The 17,930-nt window shown below is 43.5% G+C and overlaps 1 pseudogene; it reads right to left on the bottom strand.

Moving 5' to 3' along the window:
* Positions 1 to 14,345: 14,345 nt before the first annotated feature.
* On the bottom strand, positions 14,346 to 15,927 carry LOC128572950 (actin-related protein 2/3 complex subunit 1A-like; annotated as a pseudogene).
* Positions 15,928 to 17,930: the final 2,003 nt, after the last annotated feature.

The following is a 17,930-nucleotide window of genomic DNA, read 5'->3' as shown; positions in this document are numbered from 1 at the left end:
ACCATGTCACTTTACTAAGGGAGACATAGTGAGACTCAAAAAAAAAAAAAAAGAAAAAGAAATAATTATTATTTGCATATTTTTAAATGAGTTTGATATAAATGAAAATACAACGTTTTTTCCAAAATCTTTGTTTACTTCTATGTCCTCCATTAGGTGTTTTCTTCTCTTTTTCATCAACCTACATGTTCTTTGTTATACAGTCAGAAAACACTGGCCAACAATTCTGAAAATATCATATTCTGCGTGGGGAAATTATAAAGACCCTGAGCCCTCCAAGAGAAGTTAGAACTTAGAAGATTAACTGAGCAAAGAAACGGCAGCCTAGCTTTAGTATTTCAATTTTTTTTTTTTTTTTTTTTTGAGACAGAGCCTCAAGCTGTCACCCTGAATAGAGTGCTCTGGCATCACAGCTCCCAGCAACCTCGAAGTCCTGGGCTCAAGCAGTTCTCCTGCCTCTGCTACCCAAGTAGCTGGGACTACAGCCACCTGCCACAAGGTTCAGCTACTTTTTGGTTGCAGCCGTCATTGTTGTTTTGGTGGTCCTGGGTTGGATTCGAACCCGCCAGCTCAGGTGTATGTGGATGGCACCTTAGCTGCTTGAGCCACAGGCACTGAGCCTTTAAATTGGTTTTTAATAAAAATAGCTTTACTGGGCGGCACCTGTGCCTCAAGGAGTAGGACACTGGCCCCATATACCGGGGGTGGTGGGTTCAAGCCTGGTCCTGGCCAAAATCGTCATAAAAATAACATAAAATATAGCTTTACTGATGAACAACCAGTCTGTGCAGTTCTTGCAGAAAACAATGTTGAGGAAGAAAACAGTGATTACAACTTGCCTGTTTGAAGGTTAAATGACCCAGGCACATTGGAGTGCACATCACAGCTTGGCAAGGCCTGACAGGCAATCCATCAAGCCTTGGGGCCACAGATCTTCCCGTAAAAGCAAAAGGCTTCAGTTTTTAAGGTGGCTGGAACACAGAAACCCTGGGAGAGAGGTGGGTGTTGCAAAAGTCACTAGAGACAGTGTGCACAACCAATACCCACACAAACAGAGGAAGGAACCCTTAGGCGGAGGTAGGAGGAAGGACTTCTTTCTCTCTCAGCTTCCAAAGCCTGTGTGGCCCCTCAGGGGAACAAGAGGTTTAACCTTCCCTTTGGACTCCTGAAGAGGGAGGCCAACCATGCAGAAGTGGGCACATCATGTTTGCCTTAAGCTTATGTTCCTTGTTTCTCTAGAAGGCAAGGACTAAGTATACTTAACTATCAATTAAGGAGCAGAAGAGAATGGAAAAAAGCCACGTATTCATATAATTGCTAATGTATGATGCAAATAGCACACAGGTTGTTCCTTGCACAGTTCTCCATTAGCTTAATAGACCTCCCAAATAAACTTAGCATGGAGAGGGGCGCCCCTCTCAGTTGTTGGGGTGCTGGCCACATGCACCAAAGCTGGTGGGTTTCTACCCAGCTTGGGACTGCTAAACAAAACAAAGCAAACAAACAAACAAAATAGCCAGGCATTGTGGTGGGCACCTGTAGTCCCAGCTACTTTGGAGGCTGAGGTGAGAGAACCACTGGAGCCCAAGAATTCAAGGTTGCTCTGAGTTATGGGCATGACCCTCTACAGGGGGCGACAGGAAGAAAAAAAATTAGCATTGAGAGAACTCCATAAAAGTTGAGTCTCACCATGGTTGACGGAGATCATTTAGGCCCACCTGTAAATGTGTCTCTCTCTGTCTTGTGTCTTCATTTTCCACATTTGGCCAATTTCACTTTAGCAGGTATCCCACAATCCTGGTGAGAAACTGATCCCCAACAATTCTGCTTCTTCCTAACATTTTAAAAGTTGAGGTTCTTCTCTGTTAGGATCTTAGTTCATAACTAACTAAGTTATGAACTAAGATCCCCTTTTTATTGTCTATACGGTAGAGTAAAAATTTTACTTAGATATTGCAATTTCTTCCTTTTCCTCTAAAAACTGACCAAAATTATCATTCTCTTTTTATATGCATTATTTTCTATTCTGCATATATTTTTTCTATCTTGTGCTTTTCAGAATGAGAAGTTATTCCAAGTCATGAATGAAAGGAAACAGACTCCAGGTTCTGTGTGGGCATCATGGCCTTTATTCACTTGGATTGTAGTGAGCTGAGGTCAAGAAAAAAGTCAACATTTGGGTTAAGGTGGCTGGGAATATAAGGGTTGGGAGGGATTTGTGCACTCCTTTGTGTGTCCCCGTGCTTGGTTATATCACAGAATAAAGTGCTTTGGAGTACCTGTGTTCCTATGTTGTTGTTGTGAAAGACTTGGGGCAGAACCCCCCACTCTGCCCGGAGCTCTGACCACCCCAATCAACCGCAAGAGACGTCGCTTGATGCAAAAACGCAAGAGGATTTTTATTCCAGCATGCTGGGACTTGACTCACAACTCTTTTAGAAGCCGAGAAGTCAAGCCCCGCACAGCAGTTTTTTACAAGCTTATAAAGGCAAAAACTACAAAGTAGGCGGGAATAGCAGACATGCCAGGGGCTCTAATAAAGTAAGAGGGAATAGATACAGCTGGGGCTCTAACCAGATAAGAAGAACTCTGGTTCACTATTCAACTGTTTTAAGACAAGACTAACAGTCAAATATTTGCTTAATAGTAAACATTTGCTGCAGCTCCTGGGGCTATCTCCTGGAACAGTTACCAAAGGTCACATTCCTATGGTAGGGAGTGAGAGGTGGTCACATTCCTATGGTAGGGAGTGAGAAGTGGTCACATTCTCATGGTAATATTTTCTTTCAGTTTTTTTTTTTTTTTCTTGAGACAGAGTCTCACTCTGTTGCCCCCTGTAGAGTGCTGTGAGGTCACAGCTCACAGCAGCCTCTAACTTCTGGGCTTAGGCGATTCTCTTACTTCAGCCTCTGGAGTAGCTGGGATGACAGGTGCCCACCACAATGTTTGGCTATTCTTTTTTGGTGTTCTTGCAGTTTGGCCAGGCTGGTTCGACCCTGCCACCTTTGGTATATGGGGCCAGTACCCTACCCACTGAGCCACAGGCACTGCACCCCCACCCCCCAAGAAAGTGTTTTCTATAAGAGTTTTTAAATTATTAAATATAGTTAGTAAAATGCCTACAAACTAAATAATGTTTCCTGTTATATTTACTTTAATTTTTTTTTTTTTTTTTTGTAGACAGAGTCTCACTTTATGGCCCTCGGTAGAGTGCAGTGGCCTCACACAGCTCACAGCAACCTCCAACTCCTGGGCTTAAGCGATTCTCTTGCCTCAGCCTCCCAAGTAGCTGGGACTACAGGCACCCACCATAACGCCCGGCTATTGATTGGTTGCAGTTTTGCCGGGGCCGGGTTTGAAACCGCTACCCTTGGTATATGGGGCCGGTGCCTTACCGACTGAGCCACAGGCGCTGCCCATGATCTGTTATATTTACTTTATTTATTTATTTATTTTTTTTGTAGAGACAGAGTTTCACTTTATTGCCCTCGGTAGAGTGCCGTGGCATCACACAGCTCACAGCAACCTCCAACTCCTGCGCTTAGGCGATTCTTCTGCCTCAGCCTCCTGAGTAGCTGGGACTACAGGCACCGGCCACAACGCCCGGCTATTTTTTTCTTGCAGTTTGGCTGGGGCTGGTTTTGAACCCGCCACCCTCCGTATATGGGGCCGGCGCCCTGCTCACTGAGCCACAGGCGCCGCCCTGTTATATTTACTTTAAAAAGGCGACTGAATTTGGTTTTTCCGAGTGAAGGCAAGATGATAAAAACTGTGGAAGCATCTTGATTGGTACTATGTGTGATGGGTTTTATTATATAAATATTTCTCTTACGGCAAATGTGTGACATGTCAATCATAATGCTGAAATAAAGAAAATAAAAATGAGTAACATACCACTCACCATACCTTTTCCAGTAAAAAATTTATTCCTGCACATTGCAATGTTGTAAATGTTGAGGTTTGTCTCCAGATCAGAGTATGGCAAGTAAGTGTGTAGCAGACAGATTGGCATTAGAATTAGGAAGAGAACACTCTAAATGTCTCTCCAAGTGTGGACAGTGAAGTTTCCAAAATATTTGTGGGAGATTGTCTTTGTGGGTTATACTAAAAAATATTATTCTTATCTTGATGACATCATTATATTTTCTTAACAGTCTGTGATTTAGAGAAGTGTGTCTTCTAGAAGTTAAAGTAAAACGAGCCCTGGGATAATCAAGGCCCACATGCAGGTGCTAACATCCTGCCCTGGAGCAGGGCCAGTCCAGCCTTTACCTGCCACTTGTCCTGGCTTCACATCCCTGCTTACCCAGCTCAGCCCCAAGGTCCCTTCTCCTTGGTGCAGGCCAGAGGAGGAGGAGAAGAGGCTGGTGCTGTGCTCACCTGTGTTCTGTTTGGAAACTCAAAGCCTGAAAGGTAGGAATAATTAGTGGGGGGTCCCTAATTCCTGGAGTTTGTAGACATACTTATCCGACTCCAGGTACATCTCAGAAACCTAGATCTCACACCCACCCTGTCCAGTCACAGTAATCACGTTGCTTATGCATATGTCCCATCCTTTACAGAGTTATGCAACCAAACTATTGAGGTTCCTTTTTGGAGCCCAACTAATTTTTGTTCTGTGTATGATTTCTGGAAGATAGATAGGCATCCATCAAAGCACAGAGTGAAGTGTAGGTTTACCAGTAGTCCCCTTTTGCACACTGTCCCATGCTCCCACAGGGTGCTCTGTCTCTCCCACCCATGGACCTGAGGCAAGATTCTGATAGGGAGTAGAATGTTCACTTATTCTGACAGCAAAACAGTGTGGTTCAGGACAGTTACATCTCTGAGTTTAGGAGAGTCAAAGCCCTCAGTGTTCCACTTCAATGTGGCAGCAACTGTCCACATGCTGTTCTGAATACAGAGCTTGTACTCTACAGTTAATACGTAGAACGAGGCTTATGCCTATAATCCTAGCACTCTTGGAGGCTGAGGCAGGTGGATAGCTTGAGCACACGGGATCAAGTCTAGCCTATGCAAAAGCGAGACCCCCCTATCTCTACTAAAATTAGAAAAACTGAGGCAAGAGAATTGCTTAAGCTCAGGTTGGAGGCTGCTGTGAACTATGTATGATGCCACAGCACTCTACCCACAGTGACAGTTCCAGACTCTGTCTCAAAAAAAAAAAAAAAGAAAAGGTCTGACGAGGTGGCTCACGCCTATAATTTCACCACTTGGGAGGCTGAGATGGGTGGAGTGCCTGAGCTCACAGGTCCAAGACCAGTCTGAACAAGAGCAAGACACTGTTTCTAAAAAATAGCAGGGCGTTGTGGCGGATGCCTGTATTCCCAGCTACTTGGACGCTGAGGCAAATGGATCGCGTGAGTCCATGAGGTGGAGGGTGCTGTAAGCTATGATGCCATGACACTCTCAATGGTGACAAAGTAAAACTCTGTCTCAAAATGAAAAAAAATACGTAGAATGAAATTTTTTTTATTGAGACAAAGTCTCACTATGTTGCCCCTGGTAGAGTGCCCTGGAGTCACAGCTCACAGCAACCTCCAACTCTTGGGCTAACTGATTCTCTTGCCTCAGCTTCCCAAGTAGGTGGGACTAAAGGCACCCACTACCATGCCTGGCTATTTTTTTGTTGCAGTTGTCACTGTTGTTTTAGCAAGCCCTGCTGGGTTCAAACCTGCCATCCTCAGTGCATGTGGCTGGCGCCATAACCACTGAGCTATGGGCACTGAGCCCATAGAATAAATTTAAAAGATACATAACCAAAGTTATCAGTTATGAAAACAATAATATTTTGGAATATATTGTGTGAAATAAACAGTAACAATCAATTTGACCTATTTCACTATCTTTTCTTTGATGAGGCTACTAGAAAATTTGAAATGAAACACATATTTCTCATTTCATTTCTTTTTCTTTTCTTTCTTTTTTTTTTTGAGACAGAGTCTCAAGTTGTCACCCTGGGTAGAATGCCATGGAATCACAGCTCACAGCAACCTCAGGCTTTTGGGCTTAAGACATTTTCTTGCCTCAGCCTCCCAAGTAGCTGGGACTATAGGCACCCACCACAATACCCATCTAAATTTTCGTTTTATTTCTATTGGACAGGCTGACTTAGAAGACTGCCTCCTCTTTCAAAGCTTAGGCTACTTTCTCAAAAGACCAGAGTTCAGGCAAATAAAAAAAAAACTCAAACTTTAAAATAATTGTTGCTTTTCACATATGGTCCCAAAGGTAAAGAAGGAAGCTCCTGCCCCTCCCAAAATCAAAGCAAAGGCAAAGGCATTGAAGGCCAAGAAGGCAGTGCTAAAAGGCAACCACAGCCACACAAAAAAGGATATTCAGACATCACCCACATTTCAAGGGCTGAGGGCTCTGTGCCTCCTTTGGAGGCAGCCCTTCATATCCCAGGAAGGGCTTCCCCAGGAGAAACAAGCTTGACCACTGTACCATCATCAAGTTCTCCCTGATCACTGAGTCTACCATAATGCCAGGTCCTCTGGCAGTCACAGTTGAGGGAAGATCAGGGCCAGCCCGATTTCGTCCCAGGGGCTGAGCGGGATGGCGAGGGTCAGCGGCTCAAACAGGGAAACACAGAGCCGGGAGTCTGTCGAAGCAGGAACTCAACTTTATTGTAACATGCTGCAATTTTTATAAACTTTGGCTAGGGGGCAAGAGGTGGGAGCAGGAAGGAGGGGGTATGTAAAATGGGGTGACAGGCTTCAAGCCAATAAAATATAACCCCATCACCTGTATCCAGGTAGAAGCCCTTTCAGGTCGGGTCTTGCCGAGTCACTCCTATGCGGAAGTGCACGGACAGCACCAACTCAACTCAGGCTTAGGAAGTTCCTCTAGGCCTCAAGTAGGCCTTGCCCACGCGAGAAGGCCCAACACCATAAAGAAGTGAGAAAAGGACAACACACTTGTGTTCATTTGGATGTAAAACCAACAAGCACTAGATCAACATGCTGTGAAAAAGCTCTATGACATTGATGTGACCAAGGTCAACACCTGGATCAGGCCTGATGGAGAGAAGAAGGCATATGTTCCAGTGGTTCCTGATTATGATGCTTTGAAAATTTCCCACCAGGCTGGGAACCCATAGCACAGTGGTAACAGCTCCAGACACATGAATTGAGGCTGGCAGGTTAGAGCCTGGCCAAGGCCAGGTAAACAACAATGACAACTGCTACAACTAAAAAATAGCTGGGCATTGTGGCAGGCACCTATGGTTCCAGCTACTTGCGAGGCTGAGGTAAGAGAATCACTTAAGCCCAAGAGTTTGAGGTTGCTAAGAGCTGTGGCACCACTGCACTCTACCAAGGCGACACAGTGAAACTCTGGCTCAAAAAAAAAAAGAAAGAAAGAAAAAGAAAATTGTCCACCTAACTGGGATCTTCTAAAGGAATTCCAGCTGGATCTTCTAAAGCAAGTCCAGCTGGCTAATTATAAATATAAGTTGAACATAAAGTTTGTGTGCAGTTTAAAAGGCAAAGTATTTTCATTTAAATTGAAATAGTGAAGTTTTAAGTTTAAATAGTAAACTATTGTAAATTGCACACAAACTTTATGTCCACTCTTGACATAACTTTTCACCATAAAATATTTATATATATACATTTATATATATAAAATTGTCAATATGTTGTTTCCATGAGTGGAAAACATGTATTTACTTTGTGCCTATATTATAAACAGATATCTATATATGTAATTGAAATTAATAAAAAGATATAATTTAGGCAGGGCTCGGTGGCTGACACCTGTAATCCCAGCACTTGGGAGGCTGAGGCAAGTGGATAGCCTGAGCTCACAGATTCAAGACCAGCCTGAGCCAGATTGAGACTTGTCTCTAAAAAAGAGTTGGGCATTTTGGTGGGCACCTGTAGTCCCAGCTGCTTAGGAGGCTAAGGCAAGAGAATCACTGTAGCTCAAGAGCTTGAGTATGCTGTAAGCTATGATGCCATGGCACTCTGCCAAAAGTGACAAAGTGAGACTCTGTCTCAAAAAAAAAAAAAAAATATATATATATATATAATTTTTATTTAGATCTAAATACAAATATCCCTCAGCAGAACTGCATGCCAGAGAAGGCACAAAGCCCTGTGAAAAAAGAGTTAAGAGAGTTTGTAAGGTAAAATCCACATGGTAGCTGAGCCCTTCCGCCAGGAGGTGTACCACATACTCCTAGTTATGCCTGTTAGTTGGGATCTGAAATACCACCTCATGCACGAAGCCTCCTGCAATGCCAACCCCCTGACTGGAGACTAGAGGTAATTTCACCCTTTGAACTGCCATAACCAGACTTTGCTTTAACTCCCAATACCCTTCATGTGTCTATAAGTTCACTGAGTTCTTTATGTTCATGTTTTTACCTAGACATCATGATGTATATTGAAAATGCTTTCAAAGCAGAGTCTACCTCCTATTTAAATAATAGGTGCCCAAGTCTAGCAGAGACTACACACTCAGTAAATAGAGTTTTATTGCTTTAATCGAAATTTGTTAAACAGTTACAGTATGGGAAGCATGGTGGCCCTGGAATATGGAGATGAATAAAGTCATTGTCCCTAAGACAGAGGTGGTGGCTCATGCCTGTAATCCTAGCACTCTGGGAGGCTGAATTCGGTGGACTGCCTGAGGTTACAGGTTCAAGACCACCCTGAGCCAGAGGGAGACCTCCTCTCTTAAAAAAAAAAAAATTAGCCGGGCATTGTTGCAGGCTCCTGTAGTCCCAGCTATTCTGGAGGCTGAGGCAAGAGGATAGCTTGAACCCAAGAGTTGAAGGTTGGTGTGAGCTGAGACACCAGGGCACTCTACTGAGAGTGTCAGAGTGAGACTCTGTCTAAAAAAAAGGTCATGGTCATTGTCGTTAATGAAAAAATTATTAGCATTTCTGGTCTCTTTCAGCCTCCTGTTCGACCGATGACGTTCCTGTCACTCAAGGTCAGAGAGGTGGGGCCTGAGGTCCTATCCAATCAGGGATGCGCCTATATGAACTGTCCAATCTGATGTACAGACAGAAATTAGAAGGCGGCTTCGGGGTTCTAGAGCAGCGCTGGTTTCCTGACCTGGGCACTGAGCGGTTGTTCCACCTTCAGGAGTTCCATCTCCTGGAGATCCTATTCGTCTCAGTAGCAGTCTTTGTAACGCTGTGACCTGCAGGTACTGGGAGATCTTTAGAGAGAACACCAGGACATCTCTGAAGCTGTGAAATGGTAAATACAGGACACTGGGTATCCTGAGAGGGGGGACGGACGTGGTTGGAGCCAGAAGTGGCTGTGGCGGGACCAGGCAATTTCACTTCAGTTTTAGATTCTTAAGGCCGAAATTTGCCACTGGCACCCCTTGGCTCTCGGACCACTCTTGGGCAGGGAGTTGGGACCCTGTTGCTTGAAGCCTTCCTGGACCTGTTACTTGCCCCACAGCCTAGAGCTCTCTCTGAGCAGCTGTGTGGCTGGGCTGCAGCATGGCGTGTCCCTCCCTGGTGGTGACAATGGAAGGGTCCTCAGGGAAGAATCCCAAGAGTGTGTGTGTGTGGGCTTGTTCATGGGGAAAGGGGTAGTCCATGGGGCCTTCAACCCTTTCATTCTTTTGTTAAACTTAGGGCCGGGTGCCCTGGCTCTCCCTGTTGGGGAACCGGAAGTGGCTCGCCTGCCTGCTGCTGGAGTTGATGTGTAAAAACGCTTTTTTATTGGAAAGGCTAGTAATTCCGGAGGACAGCGAGAGTAAGTTTTTAAATGTTGTTTTGTCTATGTAACAAATTTTAATAATTTATATAGGGAAGAATTTCAAAGTATACTAAAAATATACTCGTGATTAACAACATGTAGGCAAGTTAAATAATATATAACAATTAAAAAACCAATCAAAAAATCGTCATCAATAAAACGTCATTAAACTTGCCATTAACTTGTTCTATAGTGCCTCATTACTTCCTTGTTTTATTTTTTCAAGATTATCATCTTTGTTCGCTATTTCTGGTTTGGCCTGTTTGACTTACTGTTCCTATGCTTTAATGTGCATTCTCAGTTCACAAAAAGCTAAGACAGGTTTGTGGGGGTGTCTGTGTCTACCACATTCTCTACTTTCAGTTTTTTCTTTTGTTTTGTTTTTTGCAGTTTTTGGTCAGGGCTGGGTTTGGACCCGCCATCTCCAGTATATGGGACCAACGCCCTACCCCTTTGAGCCACAGGCGCTGCCCTACTTTTATTTATTTTATTTTTATATCTATGAAATTGATTTAAAAAGAAAGTAATTGTTGGGCGGCGCCTGTGGCTCATTCGGTAGGGCGCCAGCCCCATATACGAGGGTGGTGGCTTCAAACCCGGCCCCGGCCAAACTGCAACCAAAAAATAGCGGGGCGTTGTGGCGGGCGCCTGTAGTCCCAGCTACTCGGGAGGCTGAGGCAAGAGAATCGCTTAAGTCCAGGAGTTGGAGGTTGCTGTGAGCTGTGTGATGCCACGGCACTCTACAGAGGGCCATAAAGTGAGACTCTGTCTCTACAAAAAAAAAAAAAAAAGAAAGAAAGTAATTGTTATGGTTAGTTAATTTGACACGCGGGCTGTGCTGATTAATTTTGTTCTTTGAAATCTGTGAAACAGCGGGTACATATGGATGGTATACATCGTATTTTGTAGCATTAAGGAACTTAATATAACGTAAGAATAAGTATAAAGGTTCAGACTTAGGTAATGTTGGGTAATTATGACAATACTTTACTTAGTAGGTATTGGATATTCTGAAAAATCTTGTATTGTTTCGACTATGTCCTTTAGGAGTTTTAACTTGTTTTTAATGAGTTAGAAACTGTTAGATAAATTGAAGGACTATATAGATTTTAAAGTTTTTACATCTGTGATTGTGTTTTAATACTCAATAATGGCTGCTTGATTTTTTAAGTATAGCTTCTCATAACTTGTTTTAATTGACTTTTCAGAGCATTAATGGCTAGAGCAGTTGTATTAAGGACCTTAATGATGGCACAGGGCAATGGACTAATTTTCTGATTGAGTCCAATAGTTATTGTTGGTATGACAAAAATAGCTAAGGTCGTGTATTTAGCAGTGCTACAAAGGTGTAGTTGGCTATTACAATTTTCAGAGAGGTTAATACCTTAAGTTACTTTATTACGGTTGGACTTAAACTTTGTACCCCGGGTAGAAAAGCTCTTAATTTTAGGGAACAAGGCACGCCTGTGTTGTAGATGGGATATATGAAAAACCCTGGGTGCCTCATAATAAGAACTATCTTCGAGGTAGCTTGGTACGTCTATTGATATAAATTACAAAAGTAGTTAAGTTACTTTATGTAAGGAATTATTCTGGTTAGTGTATTGTAATGGGCACCTTTTAAATTGAATATATTTATGACTAGTAGTTTCAGTTTTCAGTTGCATATCTTTTTTTCTTAACAATTTTTTTTTTTAATGATAAGAATCAGAGGGGCGGTGCCCATTGTTCAGTGGGTAGGGCGCTGGCCACTTATTCTGAGGCTGGTGGGTTGGGACCCACCCAGGGCAGCTAAACAACAATGAGAACTGCAACAAAAAAATAGCAGGGTATTGTGGCGGGCACCTGTGGGCCCAGCTACTTGGGAGGCTGAGGCAGGAGAATTGCTTTAGCCCAAGATTCTGAGGTTGCTGTGAGCTGTGATGCTACAGCACTCTACTGAGGGCAACTTAGTGAAACTTTATCTCAAAAAAAAAAAAAAAAAAAGGGAATCTTGAGTATGTGGGCGGGCCCACAGCTCAGTGAGTAGCCACATACCCCGGGGCTGGTGAGTTCAAACCCGCCCAGGCCAGCTAAAATAACCATGACAACTGCAACAACAACAATAATAGCCTGTAGTTCCAGCTGCTTGGAAGGCTGAGGCCAGAGAATTGCTTAAGGCCAAGAGTTGGAGGTTGCTTTGAGCTGCACAGCTTGAGACTGTTGTCTCAAGCAAAAAAAAAAGAAAGAAAGAAAAAAAGAATCTGAGTATGTGATAATCTTGTAGATGAATGGGAAAAGTAATTTCTGATAAGTTCTAGTGGGTGCACATCTCCATTGGGCATGAAGTAAATACCTGTAAATACCTTCTAGTTAAGACAGAAACTATGCATATTTATGGCCTAAAGAAGTCTATACATTTTTATTTCTGAAAATGGGACAAGGATGCCAGGTGTTGGTGGCTCACTCCTATAATCCCAACACTCTGGAAGGCTGAGGTGGGTGGATCATCTAAGCTCATGAATATGAGACCAGCCTGAGCTAGAGCCAGACCCCTGTCTCTAAGTGTAGTTGGCCTTTTGACAGGTGCTTGTAGTCGTATCTACTTGGGAAGCTGAGGTAAGAGAATAACTTGAGCCCAAGAGTCTGAGGTTGGTGTGAGCTATGAAGCCATGGCACTCTGGGGGGTATGGGGGGTAAGTGAGACTCTCTGTCTCTCAAAATAAAATGAAATAAAATAAAAAGGGGACATGGTTTTGGGATGAGCACACAGCCCTGTATAGTCTCAAGGGGAAGATGACTGGGGATTATATCTCTTTAATCGTTTTTTTGTTTGTTTGTTTTTGAGACAGAGCCTCAAGCTGTCGCCCTGGGTAGAGTGCCATAGCATCTCAGCTTACAGCAACTTCTAAATTCTGGTCTTAAGGGATTCTCTTACCTTAGCCTCTCAGATAGGTAGGACTACAGGCAACCGCCTCAATGCCTGGCTATTTTTTGGTTGTAATTGTCATTGTTTTTTCGCAGGCCCAGACTGGATTCAAACCCGTCAGCTCTGGTGTATGTGGCTGGCACCTTAGCTGCTTGAGCTACAGGCACTGAGCCTTTTTTAATATTCGTTAGGCTGAGTGTGGTAACTCACACCTATAATCCTAGTACTCTGGGACTCAAGGTAGGGCTATTGCTTGAGCTCAGGAGTGTTAAACCAGCCTAAATAAGAGGGAGAACGTATCTCTACTAAAAATACAAAAATTAGCTAAGCATTGTAATAGTTATCTATTGTGTCACCTACTGGGGGTGAGTGGCAGGGATGAGGCTGGAGAATTGCTTGAACTCAGGAGTTTCAGTTTGCTATGAGTTAAGACTGGTCCTATGACACTCTAGCCATGGCAATGGAATGGCACTATGTCTGAAAAAAGTTTTTTTTCTAGGCTCGGTGCCTGTAGCTCAGATGGCTAAGGCGCCAGCCTCCTACGTCAGAGCTGGTGGGTTCAAATGTAGCCCAGGCCTGCTGAACAACAATGACGACTACAAACAAAAATAGCCTGGCATTAAAGTGGGTGCCTGTACTCCCAGCTACTTGAAAGGCTAAGGCAAGAGAGTCACTTAAGCCCAGGAGCTGGAGGTTGCTGTGAGCTGTGATGCCATGGCACTGTACCAAGGGCAACAGCTTGAGGCTCTGTCTCAAAAAAAAAAAAAAGTTTATTTTTCTTTAGCATCTTATCCAAAATATGTGAATGAAGTGGTGATGTTAGTGTTTGGTTCAGAAATCCCAGAAACACCACAAATAGTTGTATGTTTTCTGTTTTACATTTTTTTATTCTATAAATGTTTCAAATAAGATTCTGCAGAAATTATAGTCAATAATTTTATCAGAACAACTAAGGATGTCCCCAAATTTCAAAATTTTGTTTTTATATGGACTGTGATAAATAATTTAATTTTTATGTGTTCTACTTTGCCACCCTTAACATAGTTAGATGTAGCTACTCCTTACAATTCTCTTTTTTTTTTTTTTTTTTTGCCACAAAGTCATGTGCCATCGCATTATAGATCACAGCAGTTTTAAATTCTTGGGCTCAAAGGATCCCCTTGCCTCAGCCTTTTGAGTGCTGGGACTACAGGCTCTGTCCACTACATTTGGCTAGTTTGGGAATTTTTAGTAGAGTTGGTGTCTGCCTCTTGCTTGAGGCTGGTCTTGAACTCCTGAGCTCAAGCAGTCTATTTGCCTTGACCTTCCTGAGTGTTAGGATTAGAGGTATGATCCTCTACATCCAGCAGCTACATTTCTTTTCTTTTCTTTTTTTTTTTGTAGTATTTTAATTTAACTTTCTACTGGACAAATTTACATATCTCCCTCACCCTTTCCTTTAAGTTAGTGTGACAATTCTCCATAATAAACTACTTAAAGAGAAGCTTTGGTCAAGAATGGAATGAAATAGCAAAAAAAAAAAAAAAAAAAAATCACTGCTGCTTAAAAAAAACTAATACTTTCTCCAATTTTATACTCAAACAAAACCAAACAATATTTGCTTCATATGTGTTTTCAGTGTTTCCTTGGGGCTGGCTTTCCTCTCCATCCAATGGCAGAGCTGCGGTCAGTGACCTTGGTCATTCTGGATGGCAGAGGCTCACTCAATTTCACATTATCCGGAGGCCCTGGATAGAAGATTCTAAGATCTTGAAATCCCAATTTGTCATGCCTCCATCAGTGCCAGTAGTGCAAAATTTGTGACGGTCTTGCTTGTCCACCTCATAAGTAGACAGTTGAGTGATGCCATTCGGGTGCAGCGTCTCCAGGGCTGTATTGTGGTCCTTGGTCGTGGCCCTCTTGTCCGTGTTGCAGAAACATTCCATGGCAGACATGTTGCGCTGGATGCTCTGTTTTGGAATGTCTAACTTGAACACAAAGGTCAAGCAGCTATGGTCATCGTAGTTAAAGAGCATTGGCCAGCAGCCACATCCCTATTCTCTGAGACAAATGACACACTCAGGAGTGGTAGAAACTCTGTTTTCATAGTTGAGACCAGTACACTTTTTGAAGCATCAGTAACAGACATTGTGCTGTCATGACTGACCCAGGCCAGGCGGCTCCCACTGGCAGAGAAGCTGACCCCATGGACCTAGCCACCTGTGCAACTGCCTCCAAACTCTGACATCAGCTGACCAAAAGGCAACTTGCTGCCTCAGGGTGTGCCTGGCTGGCTTTTCATCCACTTCTTTAATATAGGCAGAAAACACTCTGCATTTGAAGTCACATTGTTGTAACTCATTTGCCACCAGGAAGAAAAACTTGGACCCCACTTCAGGTATGAATCAGATGGTGATTTATTACACCTGCACAGGTGGGCTGCTGCCCCAAAGGGCAAATGGCCCTGAAGAGAAAAGCAGGCTGTCTTTTATACCCTTTTTGTGCTATGTGGCAAATTATGTAAAAATAGGAGCAGAAAGTGGTCGGTTAGCTCAGGTATGGGGTTATAGTCGGGGGGCTATAGTGTGGCAGTTGGCATGGGGATAGCTTGGGATATACAGTAGCCTGGGAACTTTGTGTAGGTAATTTTTTTCATTATTGTTTACCCATTGCTAGGGAGTTTGGGTAAGTTTTCACATTGTTACCTGTTGCTAGGAGTTCTTAGGAATTCAGGGAACTTCCTTGTTCTGTTCTGAAACCTGTTTGAGGAATTAACCCAAGGGGAGCGGGATTGAGACATGCAGGGACTCAGGCTAAGACAGTCAGGAGCTTTTAGGTGTCTTTTTGCTGGGTCAGTTATTACAACATGATCTGCTGTCAGAAAACATTGTTGGGATGCCAATCCAAGCTGAGGATTGACTGTGGAGCGATTCAGCTTTTTAATGTGTTTGCTTACCCACTAGCCATTTTTAGACTCGAAGTAACAAACAGAAATGAGTCGTGCTCCACTTCCCACAGCAAATTTGTTCTCTAAGGGAGACCAATTCACAAAAGTGGCAGCGCGATTAGTTCTTAGGATCACCAGGCTTGGCTTCCAGACACCATCTTTCTGACTCCAGACATAGGGATTGCAGTCTGCCCCACAAGGGACGATGTAGTCGCTTTTGGGAGCCCAGTCAATACCTGTGATATGTCTGTCGTGCTCCTTGAGTTCATGAGCTTTTATCCACTGTTTCCCATTTTTCTTAAAGATATGCACTTTGTGATTATTGGGGCTAAGGGCAATTTGGGTATGATCCTTGTTCCAGGCATGACAGGTGATTGGCTCTAGTAAAAACTAATGCAGTAAGATTATTCTTAGAGTTTTCAAACAATGGATAGCGAGGTTGGGGGAAGGTCGGACGGGATCAGAGTGGAGAATTCGCAGACTCTGGTCAGTAGATGGGAACAGGCTCAGTGGGAGGGGGTGAAGGACCAAGGCTCAGAAGGCTACATTTTGTATTTATTTTATTTTATTTTATTCTATAGACAAAGTCTCACTTTGTCACCCCCCTGGTAGAGTGCTGTGGCATCACAGCTCACAGTAACCTCAAACTCTTGGGCTTAAGCGATTCTCCTGCCTCAGCTGGGACTATAGGCGCCTGCCAAAATGCCTGGCATTTTTCTTTTTTTTTTAGAGACAAGGTCTAGCTCTGGCACAGGCTGGTCTCGAACTCCTGAGCTCAGGACAATCCACCCACCTTGGCCTCCCAGAGTGCTAGGATTACAGGAATGAACCACTGTCACCGGCCTACATTTCTTAAATATATTATGTCATTCAGGAGTTTATAGTATTCCTGAGGATACATTAGTGTCTCTGTTGCTACAAAATAACTCTTAATTATCTCTGGCTTAGGATATGCTTATTCATACACACACAGACACAGACACATACACATGTAGCAGAACCTCTGAACTTTGACCTTTGACCACTCCAGGGACTGTAACAAACTTGTCAACATACAGAGGTGATTAGCATAAGGAACCAGGCCTGCTGTACCTTGTACACATGTGGTGCATGTCTAGTCTATGCAAATCAGGTCAGCTTGGGGAGATGGTCAATGTTGGGAGATGGCCCACTATGGACATTCCAGTGTGTGTTTGCATGTGTATTTTTGTATCTATCTATCTATCCACATACATACATGCTATTTGTGCATGTGTGTGTGTATGCATACACATACACAAATAGTTATATAAAAACATATACACACACAGAGTGCCAAGATCTGCAGGCCTGTCTCCAAGGTCCTGAGTGTGCATCTTCCTCCAGGTCTCTGGATGGGCAGCACCACTCCCAGATTATGGCTGGGAGAAGTTGGAGAAGCCCACAGTCACTTGAGAATTCTCAGTGGGAATTCTCCAATCAGTTACCAAGATCAGTTACTAGTTGCCAAGTAAATGAGGGTCTGCCTTCTCTAAGCGACCCTCCTTAAGAGCATTAGCAAAATTTCACAACTTCATTTGTGGATTCTAAAACTAATGTTTTTTCTAGGGGGAACAGAGCCTCGTTTTGTTACCCTCAGTAGAGGGGCATGGCATTATAGCTCACAGAAATTTCAAACTCTCTGACTGAAATGAATCTCTTGCCTCAGCCTCCTGAGTAACTGGGACTGCAGGCACCAGCTAACACACCTGGCTATTATAAGAGACAGAGTCTCGCTTTTGCTCAGGCCAGTTGTAGTGTTCAGGACTTCCACAAAGACCACACTGCCAAACAATCCAAATTTATAGCAGTCCTTTTAATGAAGAGCCAGCTGGCGACTGCCTCAGTGTCCCAACATGGGGTTTCTGAGAGCAGCCCCAAGTGCTTAAAGAGTCAAGTTTGTAAGGCGTGATTTGCATCCTGGTTGGCACGCAAGCTGTCTAGGTGCATTTGGGCTGGGGGGTGGGGGTGGGGAGTGAGTAGCAAGTAAGCATTGTACAGAAGCAGAATTTTGCATTTTATTAGCCATACATAATACATCTTTGTTTTAATATTTTCCCATACATTTTAGTTTCAGTACTTTTCCTCCATACATCTTTGTCCCAGTATTTTCTCGACCTGGCATTGTTTAAAGGTCAGTCTGGGGACAGTCAGTTTTTTTCCCAGGCCCAGGAGTTAGTCAAGCTAGAAGTCAGTGACTATCCCATCTCTCTTGGGAGTGAACCAGATTACTCCATTTTGTTGAGGGCTTGCAGTCCAGGAATTTGTCAGGAGTTAACTGGTATTTTTCTGCTAAGCCTACACCTAACACAGTCTTGAACTTCTGAGCTCATGTAATCTGCCCAGCTCA

Source organism: Nycticebus coucang, chromosome 20, assembly GCF_027406575.1.
Source record: "Nycticebus coucang isolate mNycCou1 chromosome 20, mNycCou1.pri, whole genome shotgun sequence".
Taxonomy (NCBI): domain Eukaryota; kingdom Metazoa; phylum Chordata; class Mammalia; order Primates; family Lorisidae; genus Nycticebus; species Nycticebus coucang.
This window is presented reverse-complemented; position numbering and strand designations above follow the sequence as displayed.